The following is an 18,847-nucleotide window of genomic DNA, read 5'->3' as shown; positions in this document are numbered from 1 at the left end:
AAGGGCCTTCTTTGTGTTTAGGAAATGCTGCTTCTCCTTAGATCTCTGAGCATCACTGCTGAGCTGTGCTGCTGTGGGACAGAACATTCAGTGCCAGGTTGGATGGGGATTGGAGCAGCCTGGTCTAGTGGAAGGTTCCCTGCCCATGGCAGCAGGGTTGGAATGAGATGATCTTTGAGGTTCTTTCGAACCCAAACTGTTCTGGGATTCTGTAACCATTATGCCTGGGTAAGTGACTCTTGGTGACTCGAGGAAGGTCCATTTCTCTGAACAACCCCAGGCCACCACCCACCCCTCTCTCAGACCACTCCAGCCCCTGGACAGCAGACAGGACCTGCACCACTGCTTCCAAGGTGCTAAAATCAAGTGCCTGCTGAAATGGAAACTGGGATGGCCAAAATCCCATCAATGCCAGCATGACTGCTGAGCTGGGCTGGCTGAGGCTACAGGAAGGGGAAGCTGGGATGGTGGGAATGGGCAGTATGGGCTGCTCGTGGTGAACAAAACTGCTCGGGCATTAACCTGCCCTGGCAGCAGCACTTCTGCCCTGACAGCCATGTCTGGTCCCTGGATCCTGGGGCTCTGCAGTGGTGGCTGAAAGGGCATTGCCACCCCCACTGAGGGGCTGGAGGGGAGGGGGATGGATGTGCTGGGGCCATGCAGCCCCTGGGCTCGTCTGTGTGATCAATGCTCAAGAAAATGTGCATCCTGTTGAGCTGTCTCTGTGTTGCTGTTCCTAGGGATAGTGGTACACAGGGCAAGCCAGGCTTCAGCATCTTTGGGTTTAAGAAAATCCACAAACACACAGGAGGAGCAGCTTGGTGGAAAACAGTGCAGCTCATGTACTCATGTGCTTAAGTCAACTCACCCCAGGTGAAGGTAGGTGAAGTAGAGAAGGGCCTCAGAATTGGGGTGTGATCAGTTTGAGTGAGTCTGTGCAGGACTTGGGGTGGGACTGTAGGAGAGTCTCTGTGCTATGATGTCTGCCTGTAGTGATCCAAGGTTTTATTCCCAGAGGGGATCATGGGCTCTCCTGTTTTTCTGTTCTGGCAGGTCTGCTCACCCAGGCATGGAGTGGAGACCCTCCTTCCATCCCTTCTGTGCTTGTGTTTAAGTTATGGATTTTATTGTTCCAATAACATTTATCTAAATGTGCTTTGGGGGGAGGGAGGAAGGAGATAAGGAGGGAGGAGGCTGAGGAAAAAATGTGCTTTTGGACTCTGCTAAGCCTCAATCTTACTGCCGGGACTTGCTGTGGGGTTTTGGAATTCATGATCCCAGGGGAGTACTGGGGAAATGGCTGGAGGGGTTGTGGTCAGTATGAAACACTGGTGGGGGAAAACCCGGGGATAGCCTGTGCAGAGCATCCCTCTTCCATTTTGGTACTGATCTCCTGTCCTCTGCCAGCTTATCTCTTGGCAAGGAGGGACCTGACTCAGTTTCCAGGAAGGAGAACTGGAGTGGAGGTGTGGGAATGCTGAGGGTGCAGAGCTCAGCTTGGCACAGGGAGAGATTCTCTGTTTGGATGTCTCGGTGTGCTTCTGGGTTTGCCCTCACCTGCCCAGCCATGATGTGGGCACATGGAGCAGTGATGTCAGGGAATGGGGGCAAAAGGCCCTGGTTCTTCCACCTGCTGGGACATTCTCTGGGAGGTCTCCAGGAATGGAGAGGCAGGAGGAGAAGTCCCCTGGGTCTGTGCTCCAAGTGCAACTTCACCGCCTGGGTCAATTTGGGAGCAGTTTGTACATCCCTGGCTCCAAGGTGGAGGCAGAGGAAAAGGGAGTGTGGAGGAGGGAGGCCAAACTGCTTCAACTCCCGGAGGCTGAACGATGTCTGTGGCCACAGGATGCAGCTGACAATTTCCAAGGTGCTAATTTTGGGCTTGGTACTTCCCAGCCCCAGAGCTGGCCTCTCCCTGGGGCTGGCAGGTGAGGCAGAGGTGGAGGATACCTGCACTGCACAAGGGAGAACCGGTGTGTGAGCGAGGTTCTGACCATGGGGAGAAGTGGAAAATCTTGGGAAGGACCAGGAGGAGAGGAGAAATGATGGTGTCAGGGCATGGATGAGCCATAGCCCTGGTTCAGTCCCCGTGATCCTGCCCTTTCTGTGCTTTTTGATTACCATCAGAGTGGACTCCAGGGTCCCATTCCCATTTTCACTCTGCTTGAATTTGGTTTTTGGTGTGGTGGTGAAGCCTTGCATGGTGAGAGAGACCCATGGTGAGTGGAGAAGAGAAGGAAAAGGATTAGCTTTCTTTTTCCTAGGAAACACAAATGGATGGAGCAATATTTCTGAACAAACAAGTCTCTCCTCCCTGTCTCCTGGAAGCTGCATTATCAGAGCACCATCACTGTCCTCTCTTCTCCTTCCCCCTGATGAACAGGAATTAAAAATACAACTAATAAAACCCTTTTACTTTCTCCAGCAGGAGGAAAAAAAAAAAAAAAGCGAAGCAGCCTTGAAAATGCTAAAGGACATAAAGGGCATTCATGAAAGGGTTGGATGGTGGTTATTGCAGCAGGGGGAAAAACATTATTTCACTGTGCAGATAAAAGGAAGTGGAAAAGCAGCATATTTATAGCTGGGGAGCCTGGATTCCTTGTTAAGCCGCTATTATCAAATTAATGTCAAAATGCATCAAACAGGCACGAGTGTTCTGGGCCCCTTATGCAAAGTGCTTGCAAATTGGTTACAAATACATTTGTTTACAGGGGACGAGGCAGGAGCGAGCTAATTAGTCATTGTAGCAGGGCTGTTTTGTGTCTTTTCTTTTTTTAACATTTTTTTTGGCAATTACACAAACAAGCTGTTTTGAAGTATAAATACACACTGCATTACAGCCCCTTTAAAGGGGAATCAAATGGGAATTGTGGGATGCAGGGGGCTTGGTGTGAGTGGTGTGGAGCATCATGGTGGAGCATCATTCTCTCCTCCCTGGATGCAGTTGCACACGCTGGGTATTCGGCTCTGGGATGTGGTATGGAAACCCATCCCTGGGCATCAGGAGGATGAGATGTGGGTGGAAAGGGAACAACTTGGTTTTTGCATCCTCTGAGGGGGCTGAACCCCCTCATATGAGGCACGGTGCTGTTTTCATACAGGACCTGTTAAGGTTTCAGCTGCCTACCACCACCATGGGAATTCCCTCTGGGCCTGGGCTATTTTGGGGTGCTTTTGGTGTCAGCAGCAGGTGCCAGCTGGGGGTATGAAGCGTCTTGTGCCCAGCTGGTGGGTACTAACATGCTTTTGGGGGATGCTTGGATGTAGAGAGCATCCCATGGATATGTGGAGAAAGGAATCCGGTGTGAGCTCTCCCAGGTGAATGTGTCCTCAAGGCTTCTTTAACAAAACCACAGGCTGTGCCTCCAAAACCCATTAATGAGGAAGGGAAGCAGGAAAGCTTATCTGATCCTCAGTGTGGGAATGGTTGGGGAATTTGGTTGGGGGGCAGATGGAAACTTCCTGCTGCCCTGCATCTTAATACATCCCATTCTGGGAGTAAATCACACCTCTGCCACTCAGGGAAGCTGCTAATTGAATCTGCTCTGGTGGGAGAGGATAAAGCCAAGAGGCATTTACTACCATTATTTTTAATTTACTAAGAAAGAGAGAAGAGAGAGGAAGGAGCAAGTTGTGCCCCTCTCATGCTGGAGGCCCCAACATTTCTTGGCACAAGGTGCAAAAACCCCCCCGGCTGCTTCTCCATTTAGATTTGTTTGTGGTAAATCTGCCCTTCAGGCTGAAATAACCCTTCTGAGCAGGTCCTGCACTCCCAAGGTGCTGGGAACATTGAGTTTAATGCCATCATAAAATCCTGCTGTGGTTTCCATTCCCTCCAGGGGGGCAGTGACCATGCAGGATGGCCGTGCTCAGCAAAGCCTTGGGGTGCATCAGGTCCTGTCACAGTGTGGATGGAGCTGGGTGGCTTCCTGAAATCTCTCTGGGATTGGAGCTTTCTTCTCAGAAGCCTGTGGCTTGGTGCAGTGAGCCTGGCTGAGCTCCTCAAGCCCTGTTCATGACAGTAGCTGGTATTCCCAAAAGTGATGAGGTATTTTATGTCTCCAGCCTCCTGGCTCCCACATGGTTCATGGGCGTTGGATGCAGCGCATCACTGAGCTCGTCTGGGTGGGAACAGAACAGGAGAAAATCTCAGAGGACCAAGAGCAGTGGAGAGGACAGGGCTTTCCCCAGGCCTCCTGCAGGAGCTCTGATGTTTGCACTAGGTTTTATTTTTTTAAAACTCGGGGTAACATTTCTCTGCACCTTGGACCTGCTGTTCAGTGCTACCTTCAAACTCCAAACCTCTCATTACCATTTTTTGCCTTGTTGGCTTTGCCATGGGGAGGGTGACCCACTCCATTGGGATCAGGGGCTATGATTTTGAGGACTGTTCCCATTTCCAGCATAATCCTACCCTTGCCCTACAAGCTGTGTGGGAGCACGGCTCAGCTGGTCAGCAAATGTGTGAGCAGCCCATTGCAATCAGGCTCTGACTTGTGCCCAGTTGTTCCAATCAGGATGTGTCTCTCTTCATTTATAGCAGGGCTCTGGTGTGACTGTCACCTCCTGTGATTGTTGGTGACCATGCCACAGGATCCTGCTCTGGTTTGAGCAGTTGGTGTTTCACACTTGTTTTTCTTATGTACCAGCATCTCCTTGCTCTGATGGTCGGGAGCAGACCCTGAATTTCCACCCTCTGTAAGTCAATGTCATAGGTTAGCAGGCATAGTCCCAGAAGGGATGTCCTTGCTAAGGGGTGCTTACAGCTTCCTCTGGGACCTGATAGAACCTATCAGCTGGCCAGCTTGAATATGGACAATTCTCTAAGCCACTTAAAGTTGTGACCACCTCTGTGATCCACACTTAAGAATAGACAAACTCCCCCTCCCTATACTCAAAGGCCTGGAGTCGATGGACCTGTTCCATCCGTGGAACACCCACCCACTGCCTTGCCGTGGGCAGCCGGAGCGGCTCGGCTCTCCCCCCTCCACGGTGATAAGCAACATTCAACATTCCAGCTGCAAAGCTGCAAGGCCGAGGTGAGATTAACCCTTTTACTGCTGTGAAGAGCTGAAACCTGAGGGAAGAGAGAGAGGAGATGCTTAAAGCTGAAAGTCTGTTGTGAAGCTGTGATATATCAGAGTATCCTGTTGTAATTTCATGAAGATCTGGGGGGTGGAGTGTTCAGCTCGTAAGCAAAAGCACCTGCACTGAGATAGGCAGATGCTGATGCAGCTGTAATTTCATGAGAAGTTTGGACAGGGAGAGATGGAAGTGATGAGGACTTTTGCTCCAAATGGGAAAGGAGAAAACCTCAGTCCCTAGAGATGCTCCCAGAGATAGTCCTAAAGATGAAGATGAGGAAGACCCTTTGCTCCCAGGGAAGGAGAAGGGCCTCTGTTTTTGTTTCTGAACGGCTCAACCTTAAAATTGTACCCCAAGAAACTTCAAGAGTGGACCCTCGAAAGCAGTTGTGGGAAAAGCTGCAAGTCGGGGGAAAGGACTCACACGCAGGCAGAGAGACTCTTCCTTCTAAATGAACTGAACAAGGTTATTATGGAAGTGGTAAACAGACTGAACATCTTAAGGGTTGTCTTTTTCCATTGTCAGTGGGAGAAGGGAGGAAGGTGGGGGGAGGAGGAGAGTTCTAAAGGTGTGGTATAATTTTTTTTTCCTCTTTTAGGTCTGTTAGTAAACTTCTTTATATTCTTTCAGGTTTGGTGCCTGCTTTGCATTTCTCCTCATTCTTATCTCACAGAAGATAAACAGTAATGAGTATTTTGGACCAAACCACTACACTAAATTGGTGTTTCTGCCCGGTTACAAACCGAACCCTCTGCAGTCACTCTGGTCACCCTTTCCCTTGGAGAAGGCCGTAGAGCCCAATGAATTTGCCTTGGTGGAATGGGATGATGGGGCACAGACCTGTGCTTGGTTTTCTTCTCCACTGTTAATTAACATAACGAGGGTGCAGCCTTTCTTGGAGTTGTGTGTGGCAATGACTTCCAGGCTGCCTGGCGAGCCCCTCAGTTTCCAAACATGCCCAAAATGCCCAAGGACCTTCCTTGGTGTGACCTTGGACGTGTTCCTCAATAGCCTCCTCTCCCATGTCCAGAGAGGATGGAATCGCTGCCTTTGGTTCTGCCCCCTGAATCCCCCAGAGAACAGGATGTTCCCATAGGATCGAGGTGTCCAAGGTTTCTTAAACTCTGGTAACAAAGAGGAAAACATTACAGTTGTCCCGCCCTTGTGCTTGCTGGGCTAACGGGAAAGGATGAAGAGGTTTCCTCGAGGCTGGGGGACAGGAACTGGGTCTTGGCCATGGAGGTGATGATCCCCCTGACTGTGGGAGCGAGAGCCGGGGCTGCAGAGCTCGGGAGGGAAGGTGGTGCCTGATAAGGCTGCGGGCACTGCCGGCAGTTCAGGGTAACCCAGCATCCTCTTCCTCTCCCCAGGAATCCCACGTGGGCAGCACGAGGGCTGAGCGGGGCTGGGGAAGGAGAGGGATGTGGCCTCTCCTGATAAGAGGATCTGGTTCCTGCTCCTGCAGATTTACAGCCCGGGAGCAGGCGGTGGGTGCTGTGCTTTCGCTGGGGTGATTTATCGCGGCTCAGGCGGCAGCTGCTTCCCTCTCCAGCCAGGTCCCGGTGCCTGCACAGGGAGTTACGGCTGCGTGACTCAGCCAGGGTGAGGTAAAGGCTCAGCCGAGGTCACCGCACGGTGGGACACAGGTGGGAGCACGTCTCTTTCATCTGTGGCTTGGAGAATGTCCCCATCCCAGCACGGGGAGGGCTGGGACCATCAGGCTCCCCGGGGTGGGGCTGTCTCATGGCAGCAGGGATGCTTCCAGCCCTCCAATCCCACATGCTGGCGCCCACCCAGCTCACAAGTGACCCACGTGGGAGACCCAGGATCATCACCAGCCCCACCAAGCAATGCCTGCACTGCCCAGTTGTTTTCCACGCGTCCTTTTGATACAGACAATGCCAGGAGGGATGAGCTGCAGTGGGCAAGCAGGGGGAGAATGATGAGGAAGGAAAGGTCAGATGCCATCACTTCGCTCCCTTCCACATCCCAGCTCCTGCTTGGGTGAGCTTCCCAGCTCCTCTGGTTTGTTTTAGAGGCAGCATGGGGGCCCCAGAGCCCTGCAAACCCTCCACACTCGGGGTTTTATTGGCATGTGGAAGTAGTTTTGTCTGGTTTCAGATCTGGCTGATCACTGACTTTCCCGCTGCCCTCCCCCTGAAAAGGGCTGACAACTACAGGCGACCCAACCGCACTCATCTTCCTCCCTCTTTCTTCTTTCTCTCCACATTGTTCTGCAAAATCCCAGCTGCTGCTTTTCCCTCCTCCCTCTCCTATCCTCTCAGATCAGCTGGGATGGATCTGTGTTTTGTATAAAAGCTCTTTTTTGTTGTCTGTACTTCTCCCTCCATCCTGGGGGTGTTGAGGTGCCTCGCTGTGCCCCATCCTATCCTTGGGGCCATCCAGGAACAGGAGCTCTGGGCACCCTCGTTGTCACCCCTGGGCTGGCAGTGGCACAGGGGGAAGCCTTGGCGGGGGTGAGGGCACCCAAACCTCCAGAGTCCTCGTTTTACTTCTCTGATGGAAAAACCTGGCAGATCCTGGAGCCAGAGCCACCACATTCCTCCCTTATTTATCACTGGTGAAGCACTGATGTGGGGGATTCCTGGTGAGCCAGCTCCTGTAGGGTGGGACAGGATGGGATGGAGCAGGGCAGGTTTTGTCGTGTCCATGGGCTGCTCCCTGATCCACCACAGGCTTGGGATGGTGCATTTATGTGCCAGTGCCTGGCTGCAGCTCCCATCAGCCCAGCCCAGCTGCATTCAGGCAGCCAAGCAGATCCCAGGGGACCCTCTGGCATCAGCAGGACTCTCCACCCCAGAGAGGTCTTCATGGGGACCCCAGCCCCGGCAAGGGGCTGAGCTGGGCCGCCCCTGGCTCAGCGGTGGGGTGGATACTGAAGTTCCTTCTGTGGTTCCTTTGGGTCTTGTCCCCCAGCCCTGGGAAAGGGGATACAGCCAAGGCAGTGGACAGAGACCAAGCAAGGACTGGAGAGCCATTGGTACCTGAAGAGAGGCTTGGTGTGAGCTGGTCAGGGAGTCCCCAGTGTCCCCATCACCATTCCTGGCCACTGGCTCTCCTTCCCAGTGCTCAATGGCTTTTTCCACCTCCAGTCTTCCTACCCAGCATGATGAAGGCACCTGGGCAGCCTTAGAAGGGAGCAGGAAACTCTCCTGGACCTCTGAGCCCTGGGGTTTTTCCCTGTTCCCGAACCTCTGCCATGTCGCTCCTGCTGGGCTTTTCCCCCTGCCAGTCTGCAGTATGTAATAAATCACTCCCTTGTCAAATCTGGGTGAAATATCATGGATTAACTCACCAAGACTGTCCAGGCTGTCCCAGCTGAGATGGAAATGGCTGCATGCTGAGGATCATTTGAACATCCTGGGAGCTGGCAGGGAGCAGGTGAGGGTGAGGAGCATCTGGAGGAAGGCAGTGGGTGACATCCACAAGCGAGTCCCTTCCAGTCAGTGGGAAAAATCTGTGGGCTTCATCCTCCTTTGGGTGGGCTCTGGCAGCCTGGAAATCAGCTGGTGTGGGTCTGCAACCTCCTTCCTCCCCATGGGACTGTGCCTCCGAGTCAGCATCTCCCGAGGTGATCACTTTTCTCCTTTCTCTTTTTAAAAATAATTTTAAATGCATGACTGGCAATTCAAGAGAAAACACAAGAACGGCTGTTATTGCTGAGGATCTCAGCCCAGCCAGAGGAGACGTGTTCCTTTTGTGGAATCAAACATCCGTCAGGGAACAGTCATGCAAATTTATTTCGGTTTTCTTCTTTTTCACCTGTTCCATTGATCTGGAGCCTGTAGCAGTTGGCTCATGGAGAGACAGGTTTGTTAATTCAGGAGCCTTGCAAAGCCTCAGTCGGTGAGGAGGGGAGTTTGCCAAAGCTCCTGGCTCGGGGGGACGCTTTGTGCCGTGTGTGGGGACCATGGCACCGGGACACATCCCTCCAAAGGAGAGGGGAGAGGGGTTTGCTGTGTCCCTGGGCACTGTGCAGACCTGGAGTGGCCCTGGGAAGGCAGGAGAGTGGCTGCCAGCTCTGCCAAAGCTGCTTCCCACCGTGGGAAGGGACAAGGACACTTGGTCATGCTTCTGGGACATCAGCCCTGAGGAGTAAATGTGAGTTAAACCCTCAATATTGCATGATGGGCTTAAAAATATCCAACTGTGCAATTGTATTTGATTTTATCACTATTATTAGACTCTTCAGTCCATCTGGATGTTTTCAGGAATCACCTGCCAAGCTTCTCTTGGCAGGTGGGAAGTTTAGGGTCCTTTCACTTCCAGTGGTGACTTCATGTTGAAGAGAGGTGACTCCAGCCTGACTGCTGGAATCCATGGCTGTGCCTTTGGGAAGGTGTCAGGGTGCCCTGTGTGGTCTGAGTCTTCAGAGGATCCCAGATGGTTTGGGATGGAAGGGACCTTAAAGATCATCTCTTTCAAACTCCCAGGTTGCTCCAAGCCCTGTCCAACCTGGCCTTGAGTCTTCTCCTTCAGCAGTCTCATCTCCTGGGAATGAAGAGCAGATGGAGCTGCCTGGTGTCCTCCTCACTGCTGTAGAGGATCTTCTGCTCCAGGCAAGGGAAGAGCCAAACCTCCCTCGGAGCAGGTCCAGTGTCTGGAGCCTGAGAAGCCTCTCTGTGACATTCCCCATGTCCCTGCATCGCTGCTCCTCTTACTTCCTGCTGGAAGCATTGCTTTGTCTTTCAAGAAAATGTCTCTTTTTTGCTTGAATTGAGTTTTTTGGTATTTTTTTCCCCCCAAAGCCCATCTCTGTGTGTCTTCAGTGCAGGTAGTGGGGGCCAAGCCCTTGGCTGATGACTTCGGATGAGTTAAGACACGTGTGGGTGTCCCCACCACTGTCCCCACCACATGGGCTTGCGTGGCTGTGGAAGAGCCGCCGAGCATCCCTGCAGCTGGGAGAACCAGGGAGACGCCTCATTAAAACAATTTGGGAGATGCTCATCCGCACAGAAATCTGAATTTATTCTGCTGGCGCTCTCTCCTTCGTCTCCTCTTCCTTGAGCAGAGGAATTCGCTGGTAGGGAACAGAAAACACAGGGATGTCCAGGGGCTCTTGGCTGGGAACGGAGCGGCTGGAAACCCAACGATCCGGTGCCTCCTCCGCATCCATCCGCCCGCTCCTGCGTCGCCTCCGGCCGCGGGGCCGCGGCGCTGGGTGTTCCCGGCGCCACAGATGCTAAATAATCACAACAACTCCGCGCCTTCCGCGGCCACCAACTCCTCCTGACGATGATTTTTCCTGTCGTTTCAGGTATCGCCTCCTTTCCCCGGGCTCTTCCTCAGCCCAGCAACGGCTTGTCTGAATAATTCACCTAAAAATTCCGGACCGCAAATAAACACGGGATAATTGCTAACAGCTCGCAGGCAATCCTCTGCCAGAGCACGGCTAAACTCCCGGTGAATTATTTATCCACTATGAATTATTTGCCCGGCTCTGCTACGGAAGAAAAGCTCCTTCCCAACCTTTGCCTGATGAATGGCCTGGCTGGGGGCGACTCTCCGGGTGCTGACTCAGCCCTTTCCCAGCTCCCTGCCTGCTCCTGCTGCCTGCGGCTCCTGCTGGATGCCTGGGTAATTCCTAAAGCTTTGGGTGTCCTTCAGGGTGGGTGTGAGGGTCTTACTCCCAAACCATCCGGTGGCTGCAGAATTCCAAGACTGCCTCCCTCTATGAGATGAAGTATCTTTGGTTTGGGGAGATGGAAAGGGCTCCCTGCTCTTCTTCCAACCTAGGAGTCCTGGAAAGAGCTGCTGATGCAGGGGTGGAGTCACGGATGGAGGCAGAGCAGGGATGCAGGCTGGAGACTTCCTGAGGGATGCTTGCTGGGTTTAATGTTGTATCACTGTGAAATGATCCATGGTGATGTCCCTCATCCGGCTCCATCCATGAAGATGTTCCTCATCGCACATTGCAGCAAGTGTCTCTGGGCTGACCCAGGTGCTGGGAGCTCTCTCCTGCCCATGGATGAGGGGGTGATGGCCTCTGTGGGCTTGTGGGATCCTACTGCCCACTCCTCCCCCGGGAGCACAGAGAAATGACCCTCAGAGGTGAGGAGCTGCTGGCCTGGCCTCATCAATCTCCATTTGCATCCAAAGAAGAAGGAAAAAAAAAGAGATTTAGGAGTGAGATCAATATTGAAAGAGCCTGTCTTTTTTCCTTTCCCCCGTGCTCCTCTGGGGGTGGGAAACTCAAGGCAGGTACTGGGAATAAATCCTCCTGGCTACCTGGATGTAAATCAGGAGGGAGATGATGGATTTATGGGAGCCTGATTTACACTCCCGTGTCTGGTCCCTGCAGGTCGGTGCATGGCCCTGGGGAGGTGAAGTGCTGGAAGGGGATGGAGCCACCACCAGCCCCTGCTGCGGCCAAGGTGGGACTGGGGCTGGTGTGGGGGTGACTTTTCTGTGCTTTTTAAACCCAGTGCAGGGAATTTAGGATGTTTGGCTTTGCCTCTTTCTTTGGAGTTCAGCAAAGAGCACCCGCTCAGACCCAAGTGCCAAAGCGAAGCGATGCCCTGCTGGGGGCTGACTTTGTGGCTTGGTGGGGAAAAGGCTTTGGAGCTGCTCCCAGTGATGCCTTCCTCCTCCATTCCTCCTCCTCTCACATCCCAAGAGCCAGTGAGCCTTGCTGGTGGCAGGGTTGGTGTATCCCTGGAAGAGGAGGAGACCCTTCCTTTGGAAAATCCTCCTCTGAGAAGTTTGGGAGACCTGGGGGTGGTGATGGGGGAATTGTCCCAGCTCTGGGGCTCCTGTCCACAGCCCTCCCGTGTCCCTGCCCATGGCAGGGCTGGAGCAGGCACGGGGAGCTGTTGTTATTCCTCTCATGCAGCAGGAAGGATTTCTGCGAGTGCCATAAACCATCACGTGGGCAGAGCCTGGGTGAGCTCTAATTGCTTCTATTTGCATAACGAGGCGAGGCTCAGCATCCTGCTGATATTTGAAAGAGGAAAATCAAAATCAGCTCTAGATAAACAACTCCCCCCCCCCCTCCCCAGTCCCTGCTCCCCACTCCTAATTTGTGCATTTTCTCCCTTAATGCAGGTTTTTCAGGCCTTTGGTCTCCTCAGGAGCAGCGAGACCACCCCCCGGGACCCCTCCCACTGGTGCTGGGTACTGGGGGTGCTGCCCCTCTCCGCGGGCCGAGGCAAAGGAGGCTTTCCCTGGAGCTGGCGGTGAGGGATGTGGTGTGGAGGTGTCTGAGTGGGACCCGGAGAGAGGATCAGGGTGGGATTGGGGCTGGAAAATCGGAGCCCCGGCTGGAGACTCCGGGCTCAGCGCGGGAGCGGGTCCTGCTCGGGACCGGAGGGGCTGGGGGGGAGGGACCCGAGTGGGAGCCCAGCAGATGTCACTGCAGCCCAGTGTCACCGCAGCCCGGCCCTGCCGGCTCCTGGGGACCTGCCCGGGCCGGGATGGGACGGGACAGCACCTTTCCTCACCTGTGATGCCCCAGGGTGGCAGGAAGGGCTTTGTTTGCACCCCACGTGTTGCTGGCTGGGGGATGCTCCTGCTCTGGGGCCAAGGACAGCCGGGGAAAAGGCCCAGAAGGACCTGGAAAAAGGAGTGACGTCCCCTGGCTGTGCTGTGACAGCAGCCGTGTCCCCGGTGTGCTGTCCCTCTGTAAACCATTTCCCCTACTCACCCACAGCCCAGGGGACCAGAAGCATCCCTGCTCCTCCTGTCCCCTCGGGTCCCCAGAGTCCTTCAGCCAAACCTGGGTGTTTCCTTGGCCCTGGGAGGACCTTGGGCATTGCCAACACTTGCTTGGCACCCATGGCTTTGGGACCTGGAGGGGCTGTTCTCCTGGTTGGGGTTCCAAGGGGTTTTCATGCTTCTCCCTGGCAGGGGGATGGTGCCTTTCTCACTCAAGGCCAGGTGACAGACACCAAGCACAAATACGTCGTGTCCCTTCCTTGGGGGACAAGGAAAATGGGCTTCTTCCTCCTCCTCTTCCTCCCCAGCATGAGGGCTGGTGTCCTCTGAACCCTTCGCTGCCCTTTGGGGGAGAAATGCTGACTCCAGATGTTTCCCTAAATGAGAACCTTCTGCAAACAGCGCCGGTTTAGATTAGATTTTAGGAAGAAATTCTTCCCTGTGAGGGTGGTGAGGCCCTGGCACAGGTTGCCCAGAGAAGCTGTGGCTGCCCCGTCCCTGGTAGTGTCTAAGGCCAGATTGGACAGGGCTTGGAGGAACCTGGGACAGTGGAAGGTGTCCCTGCCCATGGCAGGGGGTGGAATGGGATGGTCTTTGGGGTCCCTTCCTTCTGGGATCCTATGATTTTTGCTTTTTTGGCCAATCCACATTCAGGGACCTTCAGCCTGCAGTGGGGCTGGAAGGATGGGGCAGACCTGGCTGCCAGCACTCGCTGCTCCCTCTGCTCTCCTGCCTGTACCAAACATGTGGCTGGGGCTGCTGCCTGCATCCCTGTCCTGGACCATGAAAATTCCCCCTTTCCTTGGCCCTCGTGCTGTGTGAACACCCTTGGTCATGCCAGTGTCCCAAACAGGAGAGAGGCAGCAGTGTTTCCCCCAGCCCCTCCTCATCCTCCAGATCCCACAGAAGCTGCCTGGGGCAGGATGGAGAAAAGGAGAAGGACCCTCAAAGGTGGAAAGAAATCTCTGCTACAGCTCTTAAAGGTGGGGGCAGAGGAGGAACCAGATGAGCAGGAGGTATCTGGTGCTTGCAGCACACGGGGGCTGTGTGCACACAGATTTTCCATCAAGCGGAGGAAAGGACCAGGAGCTCTTGAAGCTGAAGCCAAGGTGAGTAACCTGTGGCTGTCCCAGGCGTGCTGGGGGGAAGAGCTGTTTACTCAGGAGCAGCAGGGATGCTCTGCCAGGAGCTGGGACCTTCAGCTCTGCGGTCACAGCTTGCCAGGAGGGGTTGGGTTTCAGCAGCCCAGTCCCTGCTGCGGGGAGGGATGCTGGCCAGGCACCTCCACCCTCATCCCCACATTGGTGGTCCAGGGGGATGCAGGACGGAGGGGGTTCCCCTCCTGGCTGGGTCCCTGTGGCTGAGCTGGGGTTGCTGGGGCTGGTCCTGGCCGTGGTGGGGCTCCCCAGGGCTTCAGCAGAGCAAACACAGCCCAGACCCCAGCTGGGAAACAGTGGCTTTGTGCTGGCCTGGGCAAGGGTTCCCTATCCCAGCCACAGGTTCTCTGGTGCCTCCTGCCCCAGCAGTGAGAGGATTTTTCCTCCTCCCATGTGGAAAAGCATCTCCCACTGCCATCACACAGCTCCTTCTGCCCTGCCTGGGCTCTCGCTTGCACCTCCAAATTCCCAAGGGCTTCCTGGGCTCTCTTTTCCCCCCCTCCATGTTGCATTTGGGATTTGTATTTCATTCTTATTTATCTCTCTGTAGGTTTGTCCCCGTCATTGCTGCTGTTCCCGGCTTTCCAGCAGGTTTGCTCTGCAGAGAGCTGCAGGTTGGCTATGAAATATGACAAAGCGTTCATTTAAATGCACACCATGATGTCAGCGAGTCCATTAGGGGAATTAATTTGAATGGTTGGCGTTTAATAAACAGCCTCGTCCCTCCTCTCCACACACAACCCCCCCCCCTCCCCCCCACTGCTGGCAGCTTGGAAGGGTTAAAAAACCCCTACATGTGGATATTGGAGGGAGAGGGGAGCAGGTATCAGGGTCTGGAGTGGGGGGGGGGGGAATAATAAAAGAGATCTGGTGTTATAAGAGGAATTGCAGTTTGTTTTGTTCATGGTAAAAAAAAAGCACATGTGGAAGGGGTTTGGGCTCAGAGGGTGTTTGGTGCATGGAGAAAAGGGGGGGGAAGAGGGAGGACACGCTCCGGCCGCAGGGTCCCAGCCTGGCTCCGAGCACGCGGGGCTGGGGGGAGGAGAGGGGGCTCGGAGGACGTTGCTCCCCATATGGTGTGTATTACAAGCTCCTTTCTAGTTGTAAAGATTAATTTAAAGCCTTTCTCACCTCCCCCCCATCCCTCTTCCATTGACAAATGAACATCTGGGCTGAATGCTGCCCAGATCCTAATCAAAGCATTTTTCCAGGGCCGTTGTCTGCCTTTATGGCTATCTGCTCTTCGGATGCTCTGCAGTTCCAATGCACTTGGCAATTCAGCCTGTAAATACCCCTCTCCAGGATTTATGATTCGGGATAATGTGATTTTTCTCTTTGCCTCTGGATTCGTTTGTTTGGTTTAGTTTAACGACATTTCCTTGTCTCTGCATAAGTGAGGGCACGAATTTTCTTCCCTCCCCTCTTTGCAGGGAGTTATTAGCAATGAGGAAAAAAATGGCTTTTTTGGGGGGCTCATGGGCACACTGGGGGGGGGGGGGGGGGGCAAATCCAGCCCTGAATTCCTGAGGAGTATCCCTGGTCATCCCAAACCATCTATTTTTCCCATAGAAAGCTTGTTTTTGAGAAAGCAGCTTTTCACCAAAGCAAAGCCGAGCCCTTTCCATGACATTCAAGGGCTTCTTCATCAGGGAGAGGCAGCACAAGACACAGCCCAGTATGGAAAAGCTGTTTGCTCCCCAAAATGAGGCTCAAGAAGCCAAATGAGATGCTTGAAAACCTGGGAGTGCTGTGGCTGGGATCCCATTCTCACCAGGCTTGATTTTTCCCCTGCAAGCTCCAGTTTGGGAGTTAAAGGATAAATATATAAAACCTGGCTGGGATGTTGAATAATGTTTGTCGTGTCTCAGGTGCTGTAGGAAAGGATGGTGTTTGAGCCAGGGAAAAAAGGCAGGAAAATCCCTTTAGGGCAAATATAGGGACTTGCAGGGGATGTGGCATGGGGTCCCTGTCCCTGAATGAGGAGAGAGCTGGGAAACACAGAGCTGATGGGTCTGAGGTATTTATTCCTGCAGAAGTCTTGCCTCCCAGACCTGGGCTTCCCCTTCCCTCTGACGGGGCATCCAAGCTGGTTGCTTTTCCCAGTGGATGCTTTGAGGAAGGTGTGTGAGTTCAGTCCATTTAAACCACCATGGAGAGGCTGTGTTTACACAGAAAGTGCACGGGGTAACGGCACCAGTAATTAAAAACATTCTCCTAAATGAGATAGAAAATCACTGGGGTGGAAAGTGCTCCTCCTTGGCTCTCCAAGACAAGGTGCAGCCTGGATTTCAGTGGTGCAGGGTTGGGTACCGTCCATCACCAGGACCCTCCCCACCCCAGGGTGTCACTGGGATACAAGAAATCCTCCACCACAGGCACTGGGCTTGTTTTTCCAAAGAAACTCTGAATTTCCCACAAATGCAATGAGCCAGGATGCTGCGGGCAAATCCCTGAAAATGGGTCTGGGAATGTGAAGAGCCAGAGCTGGACTCCTGATGGATGTGGGGCTGAAGTGACCCCAGCACCAACCCTGGATGAGGACAGCCACCCATGGAGAGCTCCAGAGGTAGGGAAGCACCTTCCTGAGCATCCGGAGGAGCCTCTGGGGTGAATTTTAATTTCTCTGCATTTTTGCTGTCGATTTTTAGAGCACTCAGCACCTCCTGCCTCTTTTTCATCCCTTTCCTCCTTGATTCCCCCCAAATGAGGAGTAAGAGGGTGAAGCCTGGTGTCAGTCTGTGGCTGAGCCAGTTCATCCATGGGGAGAGAGCAGCCCCTGGCAGCCTCGGGGCGAAGGCGATAGGGATTTATGGAGTTTCCTAGCGGCATAAGCCATCTCTGAGATCACCTCTGCGGGGTGAGGTGGGATGGAGGGTTGGGTGCTGAGGGGCATTGTGGCCAAGGAGGCTTTCTGGGAAGGGGGAGGAGGAGCTGACGGTATCGGGGGTGTACGGAAGCCTTCCTCGATGTCCCCACGGAGGAGGAGGCGATCCCCGGCAGGTCTCCGACCTCGCCCCCGGTGCCGCGCGTCGGGAGAGGGCGGCCGCGGGATTTGCGGCTGAACTCTGCTCAGAAAGTCGCTCCCAGTCTTTTCTCATTTCTTTCTGGATTTAAGGCAGCTTCCAAATTCCTGCGCAGCCAAATCCTGCCTGGGACTGCCAGGAAACCCGGCCAGCAACAAGTACGTGCCGTTTCTGTACCCATAACACAGCCAGGGCTGCTGTTATCCTGCGGGTGGTGATGACGGGACGGAGCTCCAGCCCTCCCGAGGATGTGACCCCGTCCCTTCCCGGGCTGCCGCCGGCACCCTGCCCTGGGTGCTGCCCCGGACGTCACCTCCCCTTCATCGCCGTCTTTTTATACACCAAAACACCCCACCCCAGATTCCCTAGACTTTATCAGCCGCCCTCCCCGTCCCCTCCCACCCAGCGCATGGAAACACTGGCTTCAAGCACTCCCAGCGGGATTTACGATCCCAGGGACTTCCTGCGCTGCCTGTCATCGCTCTCGCCCCTTCCCGCCACCGACAAAACAAACCCGTTTGTTTCGGGGCGCTCCTTCCACATTTCTTTATTTATTTTTATGTCTACCGCTGCCTGCCTCAGTCCCGGAGAGTTTTAGGGGACAACGGAGGTGCAGGGGACAGCGGCAGAGCAATGAAGCGGCCCCGAGGCCGCGGGGAAGGGCACACGTTTGGTCTCCATGGGGAATGTCAGTGGCTGGGGAAAGGGGGGTCGGGAAAATCCTGCACCGTGGTACAAACGTCTAAACGCCGCGGGATGCATCTCCGCATCCCGAGGCCCTCGGCGCTTGGGGATTCCATGGAATCCACCCCAGCGTGACCCCAAAGCCGCCTGGGAAAGCTGAGAGCGGGGCAGCGAAGGGGCTGCACTCGCAGCATCCTCCCGGCCGTGGCGGGGATGTGGAGCCGGCTCCGGCCAAGCCCACCCGTGGGACGCCTGATCTGCTCTTTCCACTGGTGACTCATGGAAAAAAGACTTGTTTTGCAGCGGCGCTCGGCACGTCGGGTGATCCTGCCTCCGTGCCTCGCTCGCCTGTCTTTTTTTAAAGGATCATTGGTATGAAAACATCTGGGACCCCGACCTTCCTGCAGAGCTCGCTCACCTGAAGGTATTTTCCCCCCTGGATGTGTGCAGGGCTGGCTGTGCAAGCCACGCTCTGTCGGCTGCCTGGGAGGCAGCCTGGTCACGCTCCCAGGGTTGAATTTTTTGGGGATTAGTATTTTTGAGCGGCTCTTATACAACGGCGTTGGAAGCTTGGAGGGTTTCCACCAGCTCCTTGCGTGTTGGTTTCCGCACTCCTGCCAGCGCTGCCGGCTGCACGGGGCCCCCACAAGTCTGTCCCCAAGGTTTGTGGCACAGCCTGGGGTGATGGGGCTGGGGACACATCTAGGCTTGTCCTGAGTGTCCCCACTGTCCCCAAGACCAGGCAGGACATGGAGAAGTGGGATCTCACTGTGTGGCTTGGCTTCCTGATGCCTTGCAGGGACCAAGTAGGATCCATTGGTAGATTTGGGTTAAAACACTCAGAACAGGAATGACGCTGATTCCCATTGAGTTCCCAGCCCCACACTGCATCCCAAATATTCACCTTTCACTGCTTTTTCTTCAAGTCCTTCAGAGGGCAGAGATGGAGCACGGCCCTTTCCCAGTGGGACCGGCCCATCCCAGACCCGGCTGCAGCAGGAGTTTGGGCCAGCTCTGTCTTTAACCGAATTGGCTCTTTTAAAAAGTTTTTTTCTTAGAAATGGGCATTGAGAGGGATGTTCCGTGGTGCTCAGTGCTGTGTATCACACCTTCACCCTTTCCTTGCAGACCACTGGCCGTGCCACTGCTCTCTGGAAAGCACATTAGCAATTTTTTTTTGGGGGGGGGGTGCGGGCAGGGTGATGGTTTGGTTTGGAATCTGGC

This window comes from Coloeus monedula (assembly GCF_965178545.1).
Source record: "Coloeus monedula genome assembly, chromosome: 16".
NCBI lineage: Eukaryota > Metazoa > Chordata > Aves > Passeriformes > Corvidae > Coloeus > Coloeus monedula.
The sequence above is the reverse complement of the archived record's forward strand: the minus strand, read 5'-3'. Positions refer to the sequence as shown.